This window comes from Oryx dammah, unplaced genomic scaffold, assembly GCF_014754425.2.
Source record: "Oryx dammah isolate SB20612 unplaced genomic scaffold, SCBI_Odam_1.1 HiC_scaffold_12, whole genome shotgun sequence".
Lineage (NCBI taxonomy): Eukaryota > Metazoa > Chordata > Mammalia > Artiodactyla > Bovidae > Oryx > Oryx dammah.
Window position 1 is genome coordinate 50,976,729 of NW_024070196.1, and position 11,273 is coordinate 50,988,001.

The following is an 11,273-nucleotide window of genomic DNA, read 5'->3' on the forward strand; positions in this document are numbered from 1 at the left end:
GGCACTCAGCTTTCTTCACAGTCCAACTCTCACCATCCATACATGACCACTGGAAAAACCATAGCCTTGACTAGACAGACCTTTGTTGGCAAAGTAATGTCTCTGCTTTTCAATATACCATCTAGGTTGGTCATAACTTTCCTTCCAAGGAGTAAGCATCTTTTAATTTCATGGCTGCAATCACCATCTGCAGTGATTTTGGAGCCCAGAAAAATAAAGTTTGACACTGTTTCCACTGTTTCCCCATCTATTTGCCATGAAGTGATGGAACTGGATGCCATGATCTTAGTTTTCTGAATGTTGAGCTTTAAGCTAACTTTTTCACTCTCCTCTTTCACTTTCATCAAGAGGCTCTTTAGTTCTTCACTTTCTGCCATAAGGGTTGTGTCATCTGCATATCTGAGGTTATTGATATTTCTCCTGGCAATCTTAATTCTAGCTTGTGCTTCCTCCAGCCCAGCATTTCTCATGATGTACTCTGCATATAAATTAAATAAGCAGGGTGACAATATACAGCCTTGAAGTACTCCTTTTCCTATTTGGAACCAGTCTGTTGTTCCATGTCCAGTTCTAACTGTTGCTTCCTGACCTGCATACAGGTTTCTCAGGAGGCAGGTCAGGTGGTCTGGTATTCTCATCTCTTGAAGAGTTTTCCACAGTTTGTTGTAATCCACACAGTCAAAGGCTTTGGCATAGTCAATAAAGCAAAAGTAGATGATTTTCTGGAACTCTCTTGCTTTTTCCATGATCCAACAGATGTTGGCAATTTGATCTCTGGTTCCTCTGCCTTTTCTAAAACCAGCTTGAACATCAGGAAGTTCACGATTCACGTATTGCTGAAGCCTGGCTTGGAGAATTTTGAGCATTACTTTACTAGCGTGTGAGGGGTCGCAAAGAGTCGGACACGACTGAGTGACTGAACTGAACTGAACTGAACTTGAGCATTCTTTGACATTGCCTTTCTTTGGGATTGGAATGAAAACTGACCTCTTCCAGTCCTGTGGCCATTGCCAAATTTTCTGGCATATTGAATGCAGCACTTTCACAGCATCATCTTTTAGGATTTGAAATAGCTCAACTGGAATTCCATCATCCCCACTAGCTTTGTTCGTAGTGATGCTTCCTAAGGCCCACTTGACTTCACATTCCAGGATGTCTGGCTCTAGGTGAGTGATCACACCTTCGTAATTATCTGGGTCGTGAAGATCTTTTTTGTACAGTTCTTCTGTGTATTCTTGCCATCTCTTCTTAATATCTTCTGCTTCTGTTAGGTCCATACAATTTCTGTCTTTTATCGAGACCATCTTTGCATGAAATGTTCCCTTGGTAGCTCTAATTTTCTTTAAGAGATCTCTAGCCTTTCCCATTCTATTGTTTTCCTCTATTTCTTCGCATAGGTCACTGAGGAAGGGTTTCTTATCCCTGCTTGCTATTCTTTGGAACTCTGCATTCAAATGGGTATATCTTTCCTTTTCTCCTTTGCTTTTCGCTTCCCTTCTTTTCACAGTCATTTGTAAGGCCTCCTCAGAGAGCCATTTTGCTTTTTTGCATTTCTTTTTCTTGGTGATGGTCTTGATTCCTGTTTCCTGTACAATGTCACAAACCTCTGTCCACAGTTCATCAGGCACTCTATCAGATCTAGTCCTTTAAATCTATTTCTCATTTGATTTGATTTAGGTCATACCTGAATGGTCTAATGGTTTTCTCCACTTTCTTCGATTTCAGTCTGAATTTGGCAATAAGGAGTTCATGATCTGAGCCACAGTCAGCTCCTGGTCTTGTTTTTGTTGACTGTATAGAGTTTCTGCATCCTTGGCTGCAAAGAATATAATCAATCTGATTTTGGTGTCGACCATCTGGTGATGTCCATGTGTAGAGTCTTCTCTTGTGTTGTTGGAAGAGGGTGTTTGCTATGACCAGTGCATTTTCTTGGTAAAACTCTATTAGTCTTTGCCCTGCTTCATTCCATACTCCAAGGCCAAATTTGCCTGTTACTCCAGGTGTTTCTTGACTTCCTACTTTTGCATTCCAGTCCCCTATAATGAAAAGGACATCTTTTTTGGGTGTTAGTTCTAGAAGGTCTTGTAGGTCTTCATAGAACTGTTCAACTTCAGCTTCTTCAGCGTTACTGGTTGGGACATAGACTTGGATATGTGATATTGAATGGTTTGCCTTGGAAACGAACAGAGATCATTCTGTCGTTTTTGAGATTGCATCCAAGTACTGCATTTCTGACTCTTTTGTTGACTATGATGGCTAATCCATTTCTTGTAAGGGATTCCTGCCCGCAGTAGTAGATATAATGGTCATCTAAGTTAAATTCACCCATTCCAGTCCATTTTAGTTTGCTGATTCCTAAAATGTCAACGTTCACTCTTGCCATGTCCTGTTTCACGACTTCCAATTTGCCTTGATTCATGGACCTAACATTCCAGATTCGTATGCAATATTGCTCTTTACAGCATCAAACCTTGCTTCTGTCACCAGTCACATCCACAACTGGGTGTTGTTTTTGCTTTGGCTCATCCCTTCATTCTTTCTGGAGTTATTTCTCCACTGATCTCCTGGGTGTTCATTGGAAGGACTGATGTTGAAGCTGAAACGCCAACACTTTGGCCACCTGATGCGAAGAGCTGACTCATGTGAAAAGACCCTAATGCTGGGAAAGATTGAGGGCAGGAGGAGAAGGGGACGACAGAGGATGAGATGGTTGGATGGCATCTCCGACTCAATGGACATGGGTTTGGGTGAACTGCGGGAGTTGGTGATGGACAGGGAAGCCTGGCGTGCTGTGGTTCATGGGGCCGCAAAGAGTCAGACACGACTCAGTGACTGAACTGAACTCCACCTCCTGTTGCTGACGACCCTTCGGCTCTGCCATCGTCCACTTCCACGTCCTCCTCCAGTCAGTAACTCTTCTTGCTTGCTCACTCAGTGCCAGCTCCTGTATGCCAGCTGTTATACCGTGCTACTGCACTTTTCAAGGCCCTGTACTCTAAAAGTGTTTTATTTTTATGTTTTTTTTAATGATTTATTTGTGTGAAAAGTATTATAAACCTATTACAGTACAGTACTATATAGCCGATTGTGTTAGTTGGGTACCCAGGGTAACTTCGTTGGATTTACAAATTGGACTTGTGAACATGCTCTTGGAATGGAACTCATTCATATGTGGGGACTTACTGTATTATGTATTATAAATACAACTGAGTGTTTGTTGAGACTGGACTCTAGGTACTATTATGATCTCCACATAGCCACAAGGTATTGGCGTGGGGCCCTCAAAGCTTCGGCTGCAGTGGTTTCAAAGCCCACCTCCGGAGTGAATCCTGAAGCCCTGGGGGAGGGAGGCAGCTCTCTTTCTGCCTGGGTAGGTAGGTCTACGCAACTGAGGTGTCCTGCACCATTAGGAAAGGAAAAGTTGGGGAATGCCAGCTGTGTGTTTCGGGCAAGTTGCTCCGCCTGTCTGTGCCTCTGTCGCCTCATCTGTAGAAGTAGGTTGTGCCTATAACCAGCTCCTGGGCTTGCTGTGAGGATTGAAAGCGGGTGAGGGACCCAGGCTGTGACACAGTGAGGGCTCAAACGCTGCTCTCTACTGCTGGAAAACCACGGGCCCCTCCCACATCAAAGTGTAAGTGCAGTGAACGGAGGGAGCCACGACACCAAAGCTCCTTAGCTGTTACTGTCGTCAGCTCTCCCGGTCCCACGCCTAACTAGAGTAGACCCAAACTGGGCATCCCCAGCAGTGGGCGCCCCCTACTGGACACGTGGCCCCTCCGTTCTTGGTTTTGATTCAATTCAGCAAACGTTATGGAGGGCCCATGGCAGCCAGACTGAAGATACAGGCGGAAGACGCCTCCCACCAGGGGATAAGGTGCCAAGAACTAATAGTACAGGGGACTTCTCCTGGTGGTCTAGTGGTTAAGAATCTTCCTTCCAGTGCAGAGGGTGGGGGTTCGATCCCTGATCGGGGAACTAAGATCCCACATGGTGCGGGCAACGAAACTCGAGCGCCACAACGATAGAGTTCTCGGGCCGCGACTAAGACCCGATGCAGCCAAAAAATAATTAATTAATTAATTACTTTAAATCTCAAATTTAAAAAAGAGTTAATAATATAGGGCGGCACGGGTGACCAGCCAGGGAAGGGATGTCCAGGAGTAGCCAGGAGCGGGGGTGGTGGTCAGGGAAGGCCAACACTCCTGTCCTGCCTGCCTCTCTTCTGTCCTCCTTTTTTCCCTCTGCTCTCCTTGTTTCCCTTGTTTCCCTTGTTTAACACCCACGTGCTGTGTACTTGCCCTGAAGATGTGGGAAGAAGAAAACTAATTATATAAAAAAAGAATAATAGCTGGAGTACAAGGCACTTGGCAATCCAGGCAGTGTTCAAAGCCTTTTGCTGGTATTAGTTCATTTAATCCTCATGATAACCCCTCAAAGTTACCCTTGTCCTTTTACAGAGCGAGGTATAGAGAGGTTGAGTAACCTGCCCTGGGCCACAGAGCCCCAGATGGTGGAGTTATGGTTTGTCCTGGGATGATGCGCTATATGGCTGGGAAAACACAGGCTCCTCTTACATCCACGTATAAGAGCAGTGAACAGAGGTGACTGACACCAAAGCTCACGGGGGCCCCGGAGGCACAGAAAGGGCATGGGTTACCCCAGGAAAGCCTCTGGAGAGGTGAGAGCCAGACTTGAGTCTGGAAGGGTGAGTGTGTCAGGAAGAAAGGTGGGGGCATTCCCAGGAAAGGAAGACACCTGAACATGGGCTGGGGCAGGGTCCTGAAATACCTGGCACCTGGAGAAAACTTGGGTCCCGCCACGCAGGTCCCGCCAGTGTGCATTCGTGAATGTTCACTGGGCATTGCAACGTGGGCAGGGTACTGCTCGGGGCTGTGTGCTTTCTTCCGTGAGTAGCTCACAGTTGCCAGGCCCTGTTCAAGGGATGTGTTTAGGGGATGCACACACATGATGCTTGCTTACACAAAGATGGATGTGGCTGCCTGTGGAGGATGGTTTAAAGGGAAGGAAAAGTAGGGAGTCGGGAGCTTGGGCGGGGGGGGCAGGGGCTGGGAAGCTGCCATTTCCAAGGCAGAAGCCCAGTGGTCACACCAAGGACGGAGGAGTGGTTGGATGTAGGGTGCCAGGGGTGTGGGAGGAAAAAAGGACCAGGTCTGATGAGGTGGGTGGATTGTGGAGTCACTGGGCCCCCCTGGAGGGACAAGAGCTACAGAGGAGGGGAGACTGGCGAGTGGGGTAGGGGCAGGCAGTCTGGATTTTATACTAAAGGAGGTGAGCTGGGCGTGTCGTGGAAGGAAAATGGCATGGACCACTCTGTATATTAAAAACATCTCTCTGGAGGAATAAACAGTACAAAAAAAGTAGATTTTATATGTACTAGGATCCAGCTTGTATAAAAGTTTAATATACCATAAATGTAGCATTACAAATCAATGCAGAAAGAAGGGATTAGTCACTGGTGCTGGGATGATTGGTTAGGTACTTCGGGAAAAAAATACTGTTGACTCCTCAACATCATAAACCAAAATAAAATCCAGATGGATAAAAGAAGTGAATTCAAAAGAATAATAATGATAAATCTCCAAAACAAGCAGGGAAAAAATAAAGGTGAATAATTATTTGACTTCTGGATAAGACAGAGCTTTTTAAGCACCAGTGAAAGAAATCTGTGATTGACAGATTTGGCTATATTAAAGCAAAACCTCAGAACACCAGAGAATGTTACGAATAAAATTTAAAATACTATACTGATGATGGATCAATGATCAATATCCTTCATATATAAAAAGTCCTTAAAAACAAATAAGAACCAACACAATATTGTAAGGCAATTATCCTCCAAGTAAAAATAAATAAAGCACACACACACACACAATAAGAAAACAGGCAATCATTCTAACAGAGAACAAAAGACCTTTGTAGAAGAAGGGAAGCACATGTTTAATAGATGAATGAAAAAAGTTCACCTGCATAATTGCTGCTGCTGCTAAGTCACTTTAGTCGTGTCCGACTCCGTGCAACCCCATAGACGGCAGCCCATCAGGCTCCCCCATCCCTGAGATTCTCCAGGCAAGAACACTGGAGTGGGTTGCCATTTCCCTCTCCAATGCATGAAAGTGAAAAGTGAAAGTGAAGTCGCTCAGTCCTGTCCGACTCTTAGCGACCCCATGGATTGCAGCCCACCAGGCTCTTCCGTCCATGGTATTTTCCAGGCAAGAGTACTGGAGTGGGGTGAAGTAAGACGATATATTTTAAAAGCTCACCAAACTAATTAAAATTTTCATAATAATTTTTTAAAAACAGGGTTAGTGAGGATACAGAAAAATGGGTACTCACACTGGTGGTGTTATAAATTGGCTTTTCCACTAGAAAAAATGTGGTAACAGAAGAAGCCCTGAAAATGTCCTCACACTTTGGTCCAGTAAATCCAGTTCTAGAAATCTAGTGTCAGGAAATAATCAGAGACGTAAGCAAAGGTTCAGACAGGTGAATTATACTGCAACATAGTAATGTTAAAAAAGGAGAAATAATTCAGTATCCCAAAAAAGAATAGTAAACAAATAAGATGTGGTATATCCATGTGCTTGAATATTAAATAGCAATTAAAATCAAGTTTCCAAAGAGTATTTAAGGACTTGAATAAGCCTTAATAAAATAATACTATGTGAAAAAACTGAAAATAATAAATATTTCATATGATTCAGAAATCACTTATTGCACATATTATATATTACATACTACATAGAGTATATATGAAATTATATACAGGAGAAGGCAGTGGCACCCCACTCCAGTACTCTTGCCTGGAAAATCCCATGGACAGAGGAGCCTGGTAGGCTGCAGTCCATGCTAAGGGCCGGACATGACTGAGAGACTCCCCTTTCACTTTTCACTTTCATGCATTGGAGAAGGAAATGGCAACCCACTCCAGTGTTCTTGCCTGGAGAATCCCAGGGAGGGGGTAGCCTGGTGGGCTGCCGTCTATGGGGTCGCACAGAGTCGGACACGACTGAAGTGACTTAGCAGCAGCAGCATACTTCCTATATATAACTATATAGTGCACACATGCTAAGTCATTTCCGTGTGTCCAACTCTGTGACCCTATGGACTGTAGCTCACCAGGCTCCCCTGTCCATGGGATTCTCCACGCAAGAATACTGGAGTGGGATGCCATGCCCTCCTCCAGGGGATTTTCCTGACCCAGGGATCGAACCTGCACCTCTTGTGTCTCCTGCATTGGCAGGCGGGTTTTTACCACTAGTGCCACCTGGGAAGCCCAGTTATAGTATGCTATGCCAAATATTATATATCATATAAACTGAACCACAGCAGAGGTTAGGAACGCCAGAAACCTCCATGAAGTTGAAAATTCACATATGACTTATGTTGAGCTGTCATATCTGCCATTCCACATTAGCAGATTTAAGCAACCATGAGCACACGTAGTACTGCAGTATTTATCACTGAAAGAAATCCATGCAGTTCAAACCCATACTGTTCCAGGGTCAACTGTGCTATATGTTATATATATATATATATAACATATATATAACATATATATAACATATATATAGTATGTATTATGTATATTAGTGTCTGGTCTACAAAGGGCTGCCTTCTCGTTGCGTTGTTGTTATTATTATTGAAACCACTCGAAGTAGAACCTCCAGAGGCCAGTAAAGCCAACTTCAGGGAAACAGTCTGGAGACTCCCCCTGCCCCCAAAGCTAGTCCAACTCATAGGCATTCCCTGGAGGTCTAGTGGTCAGGACTCTGCGCTTTCACTGCCGAGAGCCCAGGTTCCATCCCTGGTAGGGGAACAAAGATCCCGCAAGACACCTGGCACGACCAAAAATTACCAAAAATGCCCACACCCAGAGAGCCACTGAGGATGGCAACAGCCCCAAGAGGAAGCCAAGACCTCCAGGGCGCCACCTGGTGGTGACAGCGGTTATACCCTAAGCACGTAGTTATGCACAGCTCTCATCTGCAATTCAAACTCAAGTGAATCATTTATATCAGCCTCATTGGCTCTAACAACACCCCAGCACATTCTGTGGGTGGGTGTTGTCCTGGTCAGAATGCAGGATATCAGAATTTGCTTAATAAAAGGAATTCTGTTCCTAATTTTCTTCTGTAAGAGAAGCAGACACGTTGCCATTACATAAAGACATTAAAATCAATTCGGGTATTATAGTTCCCCTCTTTGGGATTTCCAGAGGACTTTCCTTCAACAGTATTTCCAGGGGGCAGGTTTCAGTACTGAGGGTACCTGTGTCCACCTTGGAGCCCATTACTCTTCCCTTTGCTAATCTAAGTATCTTAAAGGAAGGGATGATGTAATGGGTTGGCCAAAAAGTTTGTCTGGGTTTTTCCATTACATCTTATAGAAAAACATGAATGCACTTTTTGGCCAACCCAATATATACGGTTCATTTCTAGAGCCTCAAGCTGAATGTGAGGCACATAATGGAAACTCAATAAACAGTTGGTATCACCAATCATTTATTATATAAACCATGTGCCAGCACATGTTAGTTACCTATTGCTGTGTTACAAATTACCCTAAAACTTAGCAGCTTAAAATAACAACACTTATACAGTCTCACCCAGTTTGGGAGGGTCAGGAATTTGGGAGTGGCTTAACTGGGTGGTTCTAGCTCAGTGTCTCCTACTGTGATTGCAGCCAAGAGGTTGCCCAGGGCTGTGGACATCTGAAGGCTTGACCAGGGCTGGAGGGCCCATTTTCAAGTTGGTTCTTCCATGCGACTGGCCAAATAGTGCTGGCTGTTGGCAGCAGGCCTCTGCTCCTTGCCTGGTAGACCTGCCCAGAGGGCTGCTTGAGTGTCCTCCTGACAGGGCAGATGCTTTTCCCAGAGAACAGGATCCAAGAGAGAACAAGATGGAAATGGCAGTGTCTTTTGTGACCTAGCTTTGGAAGCCATGCGTCGACATTTCCTCACTGGTTACACAGCCCAGTCCTAGTCTGCGTGAGAGGGGAACACAGGAGGCCAGGCTCGCTGGAGCCATACTGGAGGCTGGCTGCCACACAGGGACTCTACTGGCCATTGATATATATTGCTTCTAACCCTCATGACACAGCTATGGGTTGGGTTTTTTGTCCTCACTGAATGGATTAAAAAAAAAAATGAAAGTAATTAAGTGTCTTGGGACTTCCCCAGTGGTTCAGTGGTTAAGAATCCGCCTGCCAAATGCAGAGGACATGGGTTCGATCCCTGGTCCGGGAGGATTCCACATGCCAAGGGGCAACTAAAACCATGCTCTACAGCTATGGAAGCCCACATGCCTAGAGCCCATGCTCCAAAATAAGAGAAGCCACCACAATGAGAAGTTCATGTTCTGCAGCTAGAGAGTAGCTCCTGCTTGCCTCAACTAGAGAAAGCCCAAGTGCAGCAACAAAGACCCAGCACAGCCAATAAATAAATGATCTATATTTAAAAAAAATTTTAATCAAAGTAGTGAAGCAGAAAGTGCCCTAGAGCAGAAAGTTCCAAATGATAAATGGTATCTTTATAGGAAGGACTCCAAAGCCACATGACAAAAGGCATGGATTTGGGATGTGGGGAACAATGAGGGTCAGATCCTAGTTGGATCCCTCAGTGGTGAAATACTGCTTTCCCCTCAGCCAAACTGTTTCCTCATTCATTGAAAAAAATGTACCAGCCATGTACTTGAACACCCTGAAATACTTATTCTAAACATCTCCCTAGTTAAGAATCCTTTTCTTCTTTATAAAGACATGAACCTCCTGCAGTTAGAGGTTGTGCTCCTGGAGGAGTTAAACTTCTATAGAGAAGCCATTATTTGATTCAGGTATGAAAGATCTGCTACATTGGTGAATCTCTTCCAAATTCTAAACAACTGCCTAAAATGTATTAAGTTTAACTTAGATGAGACACTTTAAAGGAAGAAAGCAGCAAGGCTTCTGGAAGTTAGAATAAAGACCCAAGATATGAAGTTCGCAGGCTCTTTCCCCAGTCAGCCCCATTTCCCCTCTGATATTGGAATCACAATAGTGATGATGATGATGTATATTATCTCATTTGAGTTTCCCCTTTACCTCAGAAGCCAGAATAATTATTTGTCCTTAGTTGTATAGATGACAATGGAAAGGGTAAGTGATTTCCCCAAAGTCACGTGGCTCATCTTTGGAGCAAAGTTGGGTTAGATCCTGAGTGTCCTGCCTCCCAGTCCTGTGATATAGTTTTCACTGCTCCCAAAACTTGAAAGCCAGCTGGTGCTCTGTGATGACTTAGAAGGGGCAGGAAGTAGGGGCAGTGGGTGGGAAGCTCAAGTAGGATGCTCAAGAGAGAGGAGATGTATGCATGTGTTAATTAACATGATTGTAATAATCATTTCACAATATATATGTGTATCAAAAAAGAATTTATGGGTCAAAATAAAACCTTGACCAATAAAAAAAAAAAAAAACAAATTGAAAGCCAGCAAAATGATGAACCCGGGGGTAGGGAGAGTGAAATGAATTCTCAGAGTGTTTGTGGGTTTCTCATTAGAAGGGTTCACTGTTTCTTTTCATTGCTTTTCCACTGTGGCTGTTCTGTCTTTTGAGTTCTTTTTCTTCCCCTGATTTGAACATGAACCATCTCATTCAGATACATCCAAACCTAGCTTCCAGGAACTGTGCAGAAAAATTGCCCTGAACCCACCTCACTCCTCCTGTTTTTTCTCTTCTTTTTTTCCAGCATCAGCTGCAGGCTGAGCCCCCATCGGCTGCTCCTTGGTGGCTGGAAGCCCTGTCAGAGGGTGCATTTTTGGGAATCCAGTTGGCCAAGGCACTGTTATTCTATCATCAGCAGGCTTTTTCCCTAGAAGTCCTGCCAAACCCTTGTAGGATGCCCTGACAGTCTAGCACTGAGCTGGAAGAAACAACTGCACAAGATTAAGACTAATAAAACAGATTCCATCTTTTAAAATGGCCAAATGCTCCTGAGATGGCAGAAGTGGAGAGAACGGAGATTTTGAGAGTTACCTCTTGAAAGAAAATAACACGTCATTGCTCAAGTTCAAGGAATTTCCTGGTACTATCATTGGAAAAGTGGAAAAAAGGTCCCAAGCCACAAGTTGAAAGTTAGAAAGAACAGAACCAGAGAGAGCCAGGGACCCAGGGCCAGCTGCGCGGGGCCACCCAGCCTCCTGCTCCCAAGGTTAGCGTGCGTCCCAGAGCTGAGCGGGGCGGCCAGCCTCCTGCTCCCAAGGTTAGCGTGCGTCCCAGAG